The sequence below is a fragment of the Plectropomus leopardus genome, chromosome 17 (assembly GCF_026936395.1).
Source record: "Plectropomus leopardus strain MGB_pleo_1.0 chromosome 17, ASM2693639v1, whole genome shotgun sequence".
Lineage (NCBI taxonomy): Eukaryota > Metazoa > Chordata > Actinopteri > Perciformes > Serranidae > Plectropomus > Plectropomus leopardus.
In genome coordinates this window covers 31,635,064-31,651,546 of record NC_142192.1, presented here as the reverse complement: position 1 = coordinate 31,651,546, position 16,483 = coordinate 31,635,064, and the positions used below count along the sequence as shown (strand labels likewise).

Here is a 16,483-nt window from a genome sequence, read left to right as displayed (position 1 = left end):
AGCAACAGCAGCAGCAGCAGAGAACTGGTGGCTCATATAAGAAACAAAGATAAACCTTTTTTTATTATTTAAAGCTGAAGGGGCTTTCAGCAGGCAGCATGCATCTGTTTGTCTGTCTACCACTTTAGTTCAGACTGACAAATGTCAACATTTGTTGGATGGACTGACATTCATGGTTCCCTGATGAAATATCCTAATACGTTGGTGATTCCTTAACTTTGCATATAGCTCCACTTATCAGGTTACACTTTGGATTTGTCCAGTACTTCTGGCAATGTTTCTTAAATGGGGATGTAGCACCCCTAGGGGTACTTTGAAGTACTGCATGGGGTGTAAGATTTTTTGCAAAGTTCCTAAAATATTTTAAATCAAGGTGAATGACATAAAAATGGGTGTTCAGATTCAGTATTGCAGGTGTACAGATTAACATATGATGTGATGAATAGGATTTGACAGAAAGTGTTTAGCACTTGGACTCTCGAGGGAGATTTGTAATCGAGCAGCATCTGAGCAGCGGTGAGATAAATCCCCGATGGAGTCCAGACTCCGGTGGTGGTGATGGCTGATGACTCTGAGACTGATGTCCAATTAGGCTGATGAATCTACACGAATGAATCTTTGCTATTGCTATCAAGCTGATATGAAACTTTCTGTTGAAGTCTCTGCATGCTGTTGTTATAAATTAAATTTGTCTGTTGCTAAGCTCTATGTCATATTTCAGTGCTCTGATTGGTTGTTGGACGATTTAATTAAGTCCAGCGGCATTTTGTTTTATTGTCAGTAAGAAGGAATTGCAACTGAAAGGCTCCAGACTAAAGTGCCTTTGTGATTTGGTCTTCCAATAACTTAATTTGAAAAGGAGCTTATAGAGTGCTCCATTTATCCATTTATCCATTTATACTTTATTTGTCCTAACCCCGGATATGGTTAGCATTTTAGCACCTCTGGTTCCCTCATCTCAATGTCAACGGTAAATACAGTTTGGTTAGAAATCTGAATAAAGGTCTGTGGTTAATACAAGCGTAAATACTTGCAAACTTTGAAGCTTTTATGTGTCTTAAAAAAGGTGGTTGCTAATAACAAGTGGCTAAATAAGACTTCAGAATGTCGTTACACCAAACATGGCTTTACAGCCTTAGTCCATAGTGTAGTTTATTCATGCCTAACATTAGCTTTTAACTTCTGCTAATTGCATTTAGGTTTTGAAAAATCATAAAAGCAGTATTAATTTGTAAGGATTATGTTGCTATCATAAACCTTTGTTTGCCATAGACCTTATTTTCCACAGTTACCAAAATCCAACTGAAAAATCTCATACACTTTTTGAGAAGGGACAAGGGCGACGCTAACTTACACTTAGCCCACAGAAAAACTGTGTTCTCAATGCAAACGTGAACTTCACTATGAAGTCATCATCACAAGTCTTAAGTGCTGACTTTCTGCACATATCTGCAGAGCTCTCAGCCCCACAACCTTCAATGCGAGTCACAAAATATTAGACGAGGTTGAGGAATGTTCTTTCATTTTGAAATGGAAGTGTGTCTGCAGGCTGCGTCCTGAAAAGCAGCACTCCGCTTGACATTTCCAGTTATTTCCTGTAGCTGTCATACAGCACAGCAAACGCTACAGGTGATATTATGCAATAAGTTACTCTGCAGCAATAAAAAAAGCGCATTTGCTTCTGTGCACGGGGCTGCCTGTGTGAGTCACGTCACTGTAATACAGATTTTAAGACAGAAGTATTTGCTTCCTTTTTGTTAAACAGCTCAGCTCGTCAGCCTTGCTCTTTGAGTATTAATGATGATTCCAGTGCAGGTTGCACTTCAGAGCAGAGTTTGCGCTCTGATATTACATCGCAGTAATCACAATCATTTCAAACAGTGCAATGACTAAATGTTTTCAAAGCTGAAATTGTACGCTAATTATCATTCATACTTCAGTTTCTCTGGTGGATGTCAACACACAAAATTCACACTCACCTATTCACCTCAATCAATAACATTTTGAAGTTTTATTCATGATTTCTGCAGTTATTTATTGTACCGAGAGAAAAAATTTTGTTCGGTGTCATTTATGCCACATACCCTACCCTTAAAACTATCCACTAAAGACGAGACATCAGCTGGTTTTATGTTGCTGCAGCAGATAGTTTTCCATGTGTGTCTTAGACCATATAACCCACAAGAGGGATCTTCTTCCAGTGATCATGATGCAAAAGGTCTATGTGCACTTTTAGAAAACACAAGTTCTATTTATGTTTAAATACATTTTTGCAAAAATCAGTGTGCAGATTCTTTTCCCTTTTTTTAAACACTGAATCTTAGCTCTTTCTCCAACAAGCCTTTATTTGGAGGGCAGTGATCCCTACAAGGGATGAAATGATATGTATCCTATTGAACTGTTCAGCGAAAGGCTTGCAGTTTGGTATGTATTACAAACCAAATGGTGCATTAAACTATCACATCACATTTAGGAAACACTTGGTGGATGGTGTGACACCTGGGCTAAACCTGCAAAGCTGCAAACCACTGCTGAGACCAACACACAACAAAACTGCTTTGTTTTGGTTTTTTTTATTATGAAAAGGTTTTTTTATCACCATGTTTCCTGCCTGGAAAGAGGCACAAAAAGATCATTTTAATTAGACATAGTTTTTTTTATTGGTTTTTGTGCCTATACCTAACAGCATATTTACCATTGCAATGTATCCGTGAAATACAAGCATACAAATGAAACGTAGGCAGAAACATAAAAAGGCAACATATTTTCTGACAATTGGGTTTGCTCACATTCTGTTAAGTCACTTAATTATGTCTATGAAGACATTTAGAAATTACTTAAAACAGTAGATTAGTAATACATGTTACAGTGCAAATAAGAACTGCTAGCAGCTTTGGAAATTGGTGATGCATTGTAATGTACCGACATGTGAGTATGCCACAGAGCTGTAAACAAAGGGAGCAAAAACTGCAGTTAATGAACTACAAATGCCTTTTTTTTTGTCTCCAGAGTTGCATCGAACGAACAAAATCATCGAAATCCACTCTCTCTCTATCTTTCTTTAAGAAAACACCCACTCTGTAACCCCCCACCAGTGCGCACTTGCTTGTTGAAGGACACTGTTGTTTTAATGTCATGGCAACAATCATATTTATGGAGACATGAAAGCGAGTCCTTCTTCAGCACACCAGCCTGCTGGCACAATGTACACAAAACACAAACTGTTTTGTCCTTGAGGGCTCGGCTCTCAATACGAGCACCACCTATTGGCTGGATATGATTGGAGCCCATCAGATGTTGTGTGCCTCTTTATGTAGAGCGCTTCAGCTCAAGTAGTAACAATCAAAAGTCAACCTTCAGTCTCCTCTTTTCATGCCTACCTGCTTTCCTTTCGTACCAAGTGATGAAATGTTTCTATTTATATTTGAATGGATTTTCTGATGCAGTGCATGTTAGTCTGTACGCATTATCAAAGCCCTTTTTCATTGCAAAGTCATCCAGTACCTCTACTTTGCTTGTGATTTTGTTGTAGGATTGTAAGAATCTGATGGCAAAAGCCACTTTTTGCGACAATATGATCAGCCTCCAGGCGCCATCAGTTTGTAATGCGTCGGATGGAGCATTTCACTGTGTTATGCCACAGGTCAGACAAACGGCATGGCAGTGTGATACATGGGCAGGCAGCTTCAGTTGATAACTCTGCAGATAAGAACCTGTTACGGCCATATGATACGCCGCTAAACGAAGCCAGATTGAATCGCTGCCGGTAACTATGCAATATAAGAAGCTGCAAGGTCCCTGTGGGGCATTTAGGAGGGATGGTGGATGCATCCAACAAACCTTGGACTTTTACCTGGGAGTCTGCTGTTTGCTCCCCCAATGAATAAAAACGAACCTTGATTTTTTTTCCTCTAAACCTTACCACCTGTGCCTTGTTAGCCTAATTATAACCGTGTGCTTTTGTTGATGTCCTGGCATTGATTGCCATGTGCTTTTGTTGCTTAAACATAACCACGTGCTTTCGTTGCTTAATCCTAACAATTCGCTTTTGTTAACATTCATTCTCATTGGTTGCGGCATCCTCGAACATGGACAGCATGTGCTGATGCATAAGGATACCTAAAGCACAATATTTAGATGAATATTTGATGAGTTGATGTTTATTACCTCCCAAACCTTGATTTTACCCTTCAATTTTCCTTATATGCAACAAATGTAGTCATTTTCATTGGGTACACAATCTTTTTCTAAACCTATCAATGTAATTTTGGTAGCTCAACCCAATCGTGCCACCCTGTATGTGACAAACATAGTTATTTTAATCATAAGCAAGTAATTTTTGTACCTTAACCCAACTGTACTACTCTTTCTGTGGCTGAATGCAGTTATTTTAGCTATAAGTATGATCTGTTCCCAAACCTAAGTAATTTTGATGCATAATCCAACCGTGCCATCCCGTACATAACAAACCAAGTAGTTTTGGTGCCTTAATTCAACCATGCTGCCACTAAGCAACGCAATTTTTAAGAAGTTGTGGTTATTTAATTTATTTCTGTGAGATCATGTTGGTCCAGATCTGACGGTGTCTTGGGGTGCACCAGGGACACAGTCAGCCTTATATTGATCCCAGGGGGACATGGAATGAGTTGGTAAAACAAGGAGATGCATATTAATTAGCATCCCCATTTAAATCACTTACTGGTTCAGCCTAAATGGAAAATACACCTGCATGCGTCAAAAAAAAAAAAAAAGAAAAAGTCAGAGTCTCAATGTATGTCCACTGTGTTTACTCCAATATTGTACAGCTGCTGTTTTTTTTTTTTTGGTTTTTTTTTTTTTAAAAATGCTGATATGTGGACTAAACAAGGCCAGAGTGATGTACCAGTGTTTGTCTGGTTCAGTGGACTTTTACTGTCATTGACTTCTGCTGTCACGACTGTGAGACATTCTTTATGGATTTTATACACATAACAGAAATTTTACTGCCACTGCTATGTGCTGTATCACTGAAGGGCAAAACATTTGAGCTGATTCTCACCCTGAAAGACAAATTCCTCCGTTAAGTGAACCTGAAGAGCGGCTTGAAAGGATTCTGAAATTGACCGAAATATTTTGTCCTTTTTCTTTTCAGCTCAGCGCCGAGTCTTTATTGATGTGACTTTCAAAAAAAAACTACCAAGAGAGAAATGACAGCTGATATTGGGGAGTCAAAAGTTTGATAGGTTCAATATTATAATTTAAAATATCGCACGCAAATTATGCCTCCTTAGTTGGCACTGTAAATGTCTGACCTGAGGGACCTTTACTTTGTGCTTGCTTGTTTATGTGTTGCACTCCTCTAGAAAATGGTATCAGATATTGTAATTTTTTAAGGTACTGTATGGAATTTAGGAATTCAGGTATCATACCAGAACTTCTGCAGTCGAAATGAACAAAGTCTATTCGCTAAGAAAGCAACATTTGGATCTTGCTGTCAAACTCATAGAGGATGGTAACCCATGAATCTGTTATTAGTCAACAAATAATGTTACACTTTTGTTATATAGCAATGAAACCCTGACATTGTTCTTCAAAATTCACTCACTAAATTTAAAGAAAAAAAAACGTATTCAAGGGAAATCTCACATTGTAACATTGGAATGATCTTCTGTGCTGACAGTAAACACCAAATTAAGGGTAAAGTTTTAAAAGGAGGAAAGGCAAAAGGAAAATAACCATCTGTAGTTTAGACTTGTGTCTATGTACCATAGATTTATGAAAATACCTAGATACTGGATGTCAAGATGGCGCCTATTGGTCATGTTCAAAGTTTGAGGTGTCCTGTCAGTAGCAGGGAAAAAATGGGCTGCAGGGACTGAGTGGTTTTCCTTAGATAGTTGCAACAATATTGAGGTGGCTGGTTTTGCTTTCACCTTTCGGGTCTGTGTGCGCATGAGTTCAAACATGGGTGTGTTCTGAGCAAGTAGGCTGAAAGTATGGGACAGGAAGTAGGGAAGGAGCCACTGATCGACCCACTTTACGCCCCCAGCCTACGTTTGTTTTACCTATCACATCGCAGTTAAATCGGCTGTTTCAACATACCATCATTCCTAGGCCTCTCTGTCTGCAAGGTGCCTCGATTTTGACCTGCGTTCCAGCTCCATTTTGTAAAAACCAAGTACTCATGTAAGGCAAGACAAAAAAAAAACTTAAACAAGGTTTATATTGGAATATAAAAAAATAAAGCAAGGTCCTTAAAAATCACATCTCGTCTGGTCCACTACTGACTTGATGTATATCACGCAAAAACAGTACAACACGTTCCTATAGGATAAAGCATGGTCAACAAACTTTTAGCGATCCACACCCACACATACTTTACACATTCTAGCATGACTTCATCTCTTTTTTAAAGCGTACCAAACTGCCTAAGGGCGCCACAGCTGTAGCACTTAAATACTATAATAAGTAATGTAAATTTATACAGAACTTCAGTTTAGTCTACTACTGTACAACATTCAAATGTACAGAAACAGTTTTAAAAACGTATTAATATCAAAACCAACATTAAGTAAAAAATCTGTGATTAAGTGGCTCTTACAGCTGTATTGCAGCTGGATTGACCTCACCTCATTTCTCAACCTCGACATCTACATCACAAACCTTTGTTTCAGCCATTAACTTACTATATTTGAATATCTTGGAAGTCCAGATCTTGAACCCAAACTTTGTCTAAAGACACAAGGATTTAGCAGAAACTAAATCTAATTTTATCTTCTACATCATAAAATATCCCGTCCTTTTAAAAATCCTACAAAAGGCGCGTTTCCTCTACATGGCAACAGCTCTACTCTACTCGCCTTTTCGGGTTTTCCATGAGGAAAAAGTACCTACCTGGTGCCACCTTTTTTGGTACCTGCTCTCCTGAGGTTCCAAAAAAGATGACCGGCTACTATGAGGTAGTAAAAGGTGATGTGGAAACACTGCAGACCACGGACTGGTCAGAGAGAATCGGCACTGCGTCATCAACGCACGGCACTAACAGAATACCCTGAACAGCGCAAACCCACGCCCGCCATTTTTAAACAGCCAAGTCATTGTACGACCAGCTACACTGAGGCGGTGCTATCTTCTAATGGAAAATGCCCCCCCCAGCAAAGTGCCCGATACCAAAGGCGAGTAAAGAAGGGGAGAGTAGAGCCGGTACCATGCAGTGGAAAAGACATCAGTGCCACTGGGAATGACATGAGTTGAATCTTATGGTGAAAAAATTTTAAAAAATAGCAGAGTTATTCCTCATGTAGACATTACCGTCATCTGCAGCCCACATTAGTTTGCATTACAGGAAGCAGCTCACAGTTACAAACAAATGGTTTTTTGAATCTTTCCTCCCACTCTTCATTTTCTTTTCTTCAGTTATTTTCCCGATTCAACACCACGAACATGTGTTTGCTCTCCCACGTTGCTCTTTTCCACAAAACCCTTGTTCTCCTCCCACTCCTCCTGAGACTTCCTCTTCATTTTGGATTTACACGCCTTCTCTCTCTCCATGTTCTTCCTCTTGTCATTTAGATGCTTTTATCAACCCCAGTCATGTCGGCACTTGTCGACTTAATTTCATTTTTTGATGTGTAGGGTTTTTTTGGCTTGAAGAAGTTGTGATTTCCATAATCCTCTTTGTTGTCGTCTTTATCTCGACTGAATAACTGAGTTATCTGCATCACTTCTCTCTCTCTGCTTTTTTTCTGCCCTCTAATTTATCACTTTTTAATCTCTTCACTTGTGTGGAAACAAACATTTTAAACAGGCTTTTATGCAGAGTGACTGCTGATGAATACAGAAAGAGCCGAATCAGGTCAGATGGAAACCTCGTATCTCCTAAATATCTGGTTTCCACAAACTGAAAAATGACATTCAAGCAACCTTTAGATGAATTCATGTGTGACAAAGTGACATGAGGAGTTGACCAACGATAACATGGATCACAACAATACTTTTGACACTGATAAAGTTGAAAATACATATTCATAAAAGGATTAGGGAGAAACGTCTGCTAATGGTCACAAATAAAGCTAAACCAGCGGTGAACCGGACAGATGTGTTATAAAATTAGCCACAACACAAACTTGCAGCAATGTAAAATAAGAATAATGTTAAGTTTTCATAAGCAGTAAGTTGACAGGACTCCTGAACAGTTGAAAGGAACATGAAACTGTAAAATAAAGGATTGGAAAATTTCAAGGCAAAACGCATGTCTATTGCATCGCATTCATTGCACCCCCGATCATGAATTCACATCTATTTGGTTCTTTGCATAACTCATGCAATGATAAAAACTGAATATATGTATATATTTTTTTAAATCAGAAAAAAATATATATTTTTTTAATTTCAATTAATAAAAAAACACATTTCTTTTCTTTATCTTCAATTTAAAAAAAGTTCAATCACACTGCTGCATTTACTTTTGGACACATTTGACTTTTTTTTATCTCACAATATTGTGAATATTTTTTTCAAGTTAATGTCAGTATCCATGCAATGATTTGGCAATACCCTGATTTTGATTTTGCAAAAAAGAAAAGAAAAGAAAACTACTCATAGCAATGACATCTTCTCTGAATTTCTTCCATTCTGTCTTATTAAACACATCAAATATCACATATCATTATTTAAGCCTTTGTAACAAAAGGAATAACAAAAGATTTTTCCTTCAAAGTTCAAACATCTCTCCAGTCAGAGTTACAAGGTTTTTACAGAAGATTAGTGTCGTGTTAATCACATTTACACCGAAACAAACAAAAACTGTTTTCTTGTCATTGCAGGTCTCGTCAGATCCTCCTCATTGTGATGTGCATCAATCCCATAATGCCACAGGTGTGAGCCCTCGGGTTGACTTCGCTGACCAACCCCCTTAACCACCCATCAGACGCCTGCTGACCCAAGCAACCAATCATCTTCCTTCGAGGTGCCATGGCAACCACATCTGCTCACAGCCTCTGCGGTCCCCAGCTGCTGCAGTGAGGGACACCAAGGAGCGAGACACAAGAGAAGAAAAGGATTCTGGGTGTTTTTAATGGACTTGGTTTGCGAGTCACAGAGGAGCGTGGGAGTCTGTCTGACTTTGAAAAACAAGGATTTCTCTTTTCCTGGATCCTGAAAACAAAAACTGGAACAAACCTTGACACAGTGGATGTAATGTAATCTGGAAAAACTGAACTAAAAAGACGACTTTTTACCTTTTTTCTTTTTTTTACAAGATTTTGCAAGATGTCTGCCCACAGGAGGTGACATGCGGCTGCCATGTAGCCACGCCGACCTGCAGAAACCTCCCAGAAACTTTTCCTCTGAGCGCGGCCATTTTTAACAAGCTGGATGCATGAACGCACACACACATTCATTCAACCGAAGACACACACTCGATAAGCTGAGCGAGGAGTTATAAAGTGCTACCAGGTTATTATCGGCCCCGGCACTTCCTATTTTCGTCTTTAATCTTTGTATTCTGAGTAATCATCTTTTTAATTAATGGCGACGGCGGCGTGAAATCTTCCCTTTGCCACCCCCTCCTGCCTCCCTGGCTCTCCATCTTGCTGCCGCCGCCGCCGCCGCCAGAGACACCTGAAACCAATTAGCAACAGCAGATCTAGATGGGGATTAGACGCAGGAAGAGCAGGAGAGATTAAACACAAAGAGAGAAAAAGAAAAAAAAAGAAAGGAGGCGAGGGATCGAAAAAAAAGGCGCCAAAAGGAGAGACGGAAAAAAAAGATCCCGTCAGTTATTCTTGGAAATCGATTGGAGGGCGGAGCAGAGGGCGGGGCAGAGGGAGGATATGGCGAGATCGGGGCGGCAGTCGACAGCAAAGATAACGACTAGTTGTGAGTCAGCAGGTAGAGTCGACTGTAGGAGCCCCGAGTCTTGACCGTCCGGGACTCATTGTCATTCCTCGCGCTGCTGCGTGGGCGAGCGAGGAAGGGAAGTACAGCGAGAAAGAGAGAGAGACTCTTGGCTGGTTGCCACGATCAGGGCCAATTAAGAGGATTTGATTATATGCCTTAATCTTGGCAGTCAGGTGGAAAAGCAGACAGGAAGAGAAAGAGGAGGCAGAGCAGGTGCCACCGATACACACCATTATCTCAGTCCGGCTGTAATTGAGTCTGTTTCTGCCCCCGTCCTGCGTTTTCACCGACTCGTCCACAAACCAGATCCGTCTTCTCGGAGAGGCCTGTCGAAGCAGCTTCTGAAGCAAGAAAGTGCGGAAAAAAGAGCCCCTTTTCTCTGCCACGAATATTCATTTTTCACACTCTTATTTAGCGACAACAAACTCTTTCCATATTTGTCTTTCCAATGTGGACATGTCCCATCTAAAAGTTTCCCCGCAGCCTCCACGATCTCCATATCAAGTGTGAGAAAAAAGACAAGACACGCTAGAAATTTTTAAAAAGGAGAGAGACAGCAAGGGACTGAATCTGGAGAGGACTGAGCAGAGACTTTATTTCTTCAGTCCCAGACGCCCTGAGGCTCCCGCCAACCGTCCCCAAAGCTTCACTTCCTCTTTTTAAAATCCTCCCCAGAGCTTTTTTTTCCCAGCTCTCCTCCTTGTGGATCGTATACTCAGCACCAGCGTCCATCCATCTATCCGTCGATCCGTCTATCCGTCGATCCGTCTATCCGTCGATCCGTCTATCCTGGACCCCGCCGAGATTAAACTGGCTTCCGTCATCAGAGGGAATCTTTTGATATCGGCTCCTGGTGTCGTCATCTTCATTCTGTGAGTACTTCAGTCCCTCGTTCTGTTTTTGCTGTCTCCACACCTCTGGGCTCGTTCTCCTCCAGCAGCTCAGCAGCCTCTGGGCCTCCTCTCCCAGTGCTCTCCCTCATTCTGTCTGCAGAAGATTGATGCAGCTGACAGACAAAATAACAAACACTTAGAATACATTACAAAGGCCCCACAGTACATGATGTTCAGTTATTGTTGAGTCAGACTCATTTCCGAAGATTGGCGTCTTCTTTCAGTCAATGTTCTGCGGTACGGTAAAGTTTACGGTAAAGAGTGCGGACTTCGCCAGTATTCCTGACTTATGGAGACTGATTTTAAGGCCTCTACACACACATGCTCAGTCCAAATATTTGTTCTTTGTATCTACAAACACTTTGTAATACAGCACAAAAGGCCCACTGCACTTGATGCTCAGATGCTGCTGAGTCTCATTTTAGTGTCTGCTTTAACTCAATGCCAGTCAGACAGTGCGTAGCTTTCACACTATTCCTGGCTGATGGCGAGTGACTTTCAGACTTTTACACACATATGTCTTCTCCAGGTGCTCAGTCCAAATATTTGCAACTGTGCATTGTATTATACAGCACAAATTCCCCACAATACATAATGTTCATTTATTGTTGAATCGGACTCATTTATGAGGATTGGCGTCTTCTATAACTCAATGCCAGTCAGTACTGAAAAGTTTGTCTACCCAACACTGTGCGTACCTTTTGCAGTATTCCTGACCGATGGCCGCTGACTTTAAGGCCTCTACACACATTTTTTTTCCAGGTGCTGAGAAAGTATTTGCAACTATAAATTGTATCTCTGTATGAAGTGTGAAGACCCACAGGATGCAGTGTTGGCAAAGTGTGCTCCCCTTTATTTTCTGTTCAAAGCATTGTGGGACAGCAGATGAAGCTGCACTGATCAGGTACCTGTGTCACTGTAGTTCTCTGTGAGCTCTCATAAATGTGAAACCAGGTTGCCAGACGAAAATGTTGGCATTTTACATTTCTGCAAACCACTGCAGTTTGTACTTTTAAACCCGGCAAGTCAACGTTATTAACTGCTGATATTATTTTTGATGAGTTACACATGTCAGTCCAGCCTATTCTCAATCCAAACTTGACAACTTGCTCTGCTTTCGGCATACAAGCTTGACGCCAAAAGACACCTTCACAACACAATGCAGCGTCAAATAAGAAGGTGCTTGGACAGAACCGGTGGCATTATTATTAAACGCTGGTGGACAGCCCGCTATCTTTTCCTCATTATAAAAAAGTGTCTTTTGTGCGTAAACCTGACTTCATGTTGTCACCAAGTTGTTGAAATTTAAAGTTTTAATGTATCTATTTAACACCAAAAATGTATCCATGGGTTAGCAGAAATGCACAATGCCAACATTCATAGTGTCTCGAAATGTAGCATCTTCACAATTTAAAGTGCATGAATTACAGTAGGTTTGATTACTGAAAATGATCTGGTTTGCATGTTGCGCTCGTCCAGGCAGATCAGTCTTCACCTGCTGTGGAGGAGAAGATTATTGCAGCTCCTGCAGAGTCTCCTTTGTACGTCTGTTACACGATCATTCCACTTCAAATTTGGCATATTTCTATGGGTTGTGCTAACTTTGCACTCGCCACCTCCGCTGTAGAGATTCGGGGAAATGAGGACTATATTGGAACAAGCCGAGCGAGCCTCCCACAGCTTTCCAAACAAACATGCTCCAATCATTTCCAACTCTACATCTCTGAGTCTGACTGAAAGTAAACACAGAAAGTAGTTCCCTGGACCGAACGCCACGACCTGCACCACAACCTGCATCCAGGTCAACCTGCACACTGTTCACATGAGTGAGGCTGTAGAGAGCTTGCAACATAATTTAATGTTTAAAAAAAAACAAAAACTACTCTATTCTGCATTGCCAGATAAAAAAACAGATACTGGACACTGTGCAGTTTTGACTTACGCTGCTGCATAATAGAGATTCCAGAGCCTTCATACCTGACAAAACGTAACAAAACATTTATTTTCTTTTTATTTTTAGATTTTTTTTCCATGCAGATTTTCAGTTCACAAAACACCACAAATAATTTTCCCAATCAAAATCAAAAGATACATCAAGAGATATAAATGACCAAAGTTCACACAGGAAACTTTTTTTTTTTTTTATACAAAAAGTGTAAAATGTAAAGAAAACATGCAATTGCAATAAGTAAAGAGCTACTGGGCATTAATTTATAAACACGTCTCTGCTGATTGTGTAACACCTCTGAGACACACACACACACACACACACCAAACAGGAGAAAACACAACTCAAAGCCTGCTGCACACAAGTTTGAGGAAACATTCAATCCTGAAACCATAGCAAAACATGGCAAAACACTGTGAGATTGAACGTACCCCAGTTAGTGCTGCTTGCTGTCATTTTGGCTTTTATTTTGAAGGGCCACAGGTAATACTTTTCCTATTTAAATAAAGTATGAATAAGACAAAATATCTCTCAGTGTGGCAGGTAGAAATTAGACACTTTGTCACTAAAGTCATGCTCTGTGTTTAGTTAAAAGTATTATTTTATTTTGTGAGTAAATGTAGATAAACACTTGTGCTGGCTTTACTTCCTGTTTAGTCTCTGGACTTCCCCTGAGCAGGTAGGCAATGTGTTCCTTTTGTCTGCTTTTAATGCTTTAGCTGTGAATCTGCTGATTTGCTGAGTTTCATGTGTTTGAATGCTAATATCTGCTGTAGATGAGTGCAGTTTGTTGAGGCAGCTGAATGTTGTGTAGATTGTGCAGATTGTGGAAGTGTGTGTGTGTGTGTGTGTGTGTGTGTTGAGGCCATGTTGGCTAGCTTGGGCTTAAAAAGTGACTGTGTTCATGGGTGCAACACAGTAAAACCCAGAGTTTGTTGAAGAGTGACCACATGAAAGCTTTGTTTCTGTGCAAAAGCAGGTGTTTGTGGTCTTCCTGTGTGGCTATTTTTTCTGTTTGAACTTCTGTAAGTTTGTGTTCTTCACTTGCTAACATGCACAGACATTTTGAGGGCACATGCCCAAGCAATAAAAGCCCCATTCCCTATGTCTTTTTTATGAAAACGTTACCTTAAATATTTATTTATTTATTTATTTATTCATTTATTCATGATGACTATCTATCTATCTATATCTATCTATACAATGTAGTTATCCCTTAAATATGGTCATCAAACACTGATTTATGTAATGCAGGCACAACATTTTACTGTCTTACAATGTCATTTATTGTCAAAAATAACATGAATACACCAGAACAATAAACTTTTGGGGGGGGATTTAATAATTAGAATTTACTGGCACTTTTTTCTCTGTATGTTCATTAACTATAAATATATATATATATCATTTTGCTGCATATTCATATCTGTGAGAAGATGCTAGTCGACAAAATGGCTGACCAGCTTAATTTGTTTGGGTTCTGTCTTTAGTATTTATTACTTCTACATTTTCAAAGAAACAGTACCTCATTGAGTTTGTGTATCGATACATTATTGCAAAAATGTACTGTGCTGTATCATTTTTTCCCCCAACCTTAGTATTCGATGACCTTGTTGCTAACATGTTGCAAAGAGCATTCATCTGGTCATCTGCGCATGCTGCTTTGTAATAATTTTCTTTACTTCCTTCTGTGGGTTTTTCCATGAATCCACTCAGAAATCAAGGATGCTGCAAAACTCGCCTGAAAAGTTTAAACATTTTTAAATTTCTTCCATTACAGAGCAATCCAGTGACAGTTGTCTGTACATTAATGGGTCCACTGCACACATGAGCTGCTGATGGCTAATTCGACATGCTTTTAATGGAAAACTGCAAATATGGGCTCAAAAATGCTGCTAGAGCTGCCATAATAGGAGCATGTTTTACAGATTTCTCTTCTCATGATCGCTTCATATTCTGTTATAGCTGTTGTCATATTGGTTCCTAAATAGTTTTATATGTTGACGTTTGCGTGTTTCGCTCATTCAGCCTCTCCCAGAGTCATAAATCCACTCAGAGTGGGATTTAAGATGTTTCAGCCAGCTCCAAACCGTATTTCATCTCACCTTTATCCACTCTCTGCTCCTTTAGCCTGCTCTCTCTGCTTCTATCCTCCTCTCCTCGCTTTACTCCTCCATCGTTTCCCCTTTTTTCCTCCCAATCATCTCTCCCTCTTCCTCCACCTCTCTCTCTTTGTCCTCTCCTCTGAATCTCTCCTGCATCCTAAATCTCCCTCCTCCTCCTCCCCCTCAGCGCGTGTTGGAGTGCGTCATCGTGGGCGTTTGGTCAGGCACCACGCTTCAATCTTTCATATTTTTATATCTGATAATAGTACGAGCCTCGGAAGTAGTGTTCCTGCGTAGGACGAGAGAATCAATAAGGCTTTATTCAGCTGGAGCATCCCTGAGTCTGTGTGTTTGTGTGTGTGCATATAAGCAAATATTCCTGCGTGTGTGTGTGTTTGAGGCTCTGTGACGGACTGCGAGTGTGTGTGCGTGTGATTTGAATTTTGATTTGAAATAATCGGGGCAAGCTGCGTGTTGAGATGAGCTCCTGCAGGACTTGATTGGTTGATTATGAAGGATTGTGTGTTTTTGTACGCAGCTCTTGGTGAAATACATCAGCTTCAATGGATTCTCGTGGACAATTAGCCTTTTTTTGCTTTAGTTAAGAGCTACAATGGGAAGCTGGGCACCAGTGGAGCTGTATTTTAGTTTGAAGAGTGTGATTTTTTTTTTTTTAGTAAAAAACAAGATAAAAAGGGAAAGACAAACAAGATTTCAGGCGATCTGGGAAAACAACACTTCTGCAGAGATGTTCGGTGCAGACACAAAGTAGTAAGATCATGATATGCAGGAGTTTTCTTTGCATTTCATTGTTTTAGAGCTATTCTCAGATATCAGCCAATTAAATATCAATCAGTGCGTATTTCCATAATGTGAACTGAGTCGAGATATGAGCATATAATTGCAGGCAATTATGATACATCTGGAAATTTGCCCACCTGAGTTGCTTTTATTGTTTCCTTCACGTAATCTGTGGTGTTATTTTAGTCACTATGGTAATAGAGGAGGAATATCCTGAAACACCTTCCCCATCTGAAATTTCTTTCTTTTGACCTTTATTTAACCAGATTAAAACAAAACAAAACAAAACAAAACAACTTTTTTGGAATCGCATGAATTAAAAATTGAGGAAAATGACTACAGAAAAGATGAACCTGCAAGTGTGGCACAGAGGATATTTATTCTCTATTCACCCACTTACTTTTATGTAATTTTATATGTATGTTTATATTTTTTTAATGTTAACAGACACCAGCACCCATACAATTTAAATAATGTCTGTTTTTAGTGAGAAATAGGCCGACTTGCAGGGGAGCTCTGCAAGTCGGCCTATTTAAACGGGGTTCTGATTGCATTTTTCAGTTGGCTGTTTGATGCAGGAAGGCAACTGACAGACAGCTGGGTTTTTTGTGTTTTTTTTAAAAAAAAAAATTTCTAAATCTTTGATATTTATAAAATATGTTCACCTTGACTCTGCTGTGAGTTGTGGGTGCGATGCAGACAGCAGTTTGATGTAACCCGTAAAAAGAAAAATAATTAAAAATTAAAAAGTTATTTGTCCCATGACTTGACTCATGGACTAGCATGGACGCAATCTTCATTACAAATGACTTTGTCAAAAAAAGAAAAAGAAGATCTCATCCTTAAGACCTTGTGAT

At 39.8% G+C, this 16,483-nt stretch overlaps 1 protein-coding gene across 2 annotated transcripts in view; it reads left to right on the top strand.

The window, feature by feature from the left end:
• Positions 1–16,483, top strand: part of LOC121958114 (glutamate receptor ionotropic, kainate 5-like) — a 231,366-nt gene that overhangs the window by 11,348 nt on the left and 203,535 nt on the right. For both annotated transcript variants that reach the window (XM_088090289.1, XM_088090287.1), the window contains exon 2: positions 8,805–10,751. The gene's annotated coding sequence lies outside the window, so the exon portion shown is untranslated. The remainder of the gene's footprint in view (positions 1–8,804; positions 10,752–16,483) is intronic.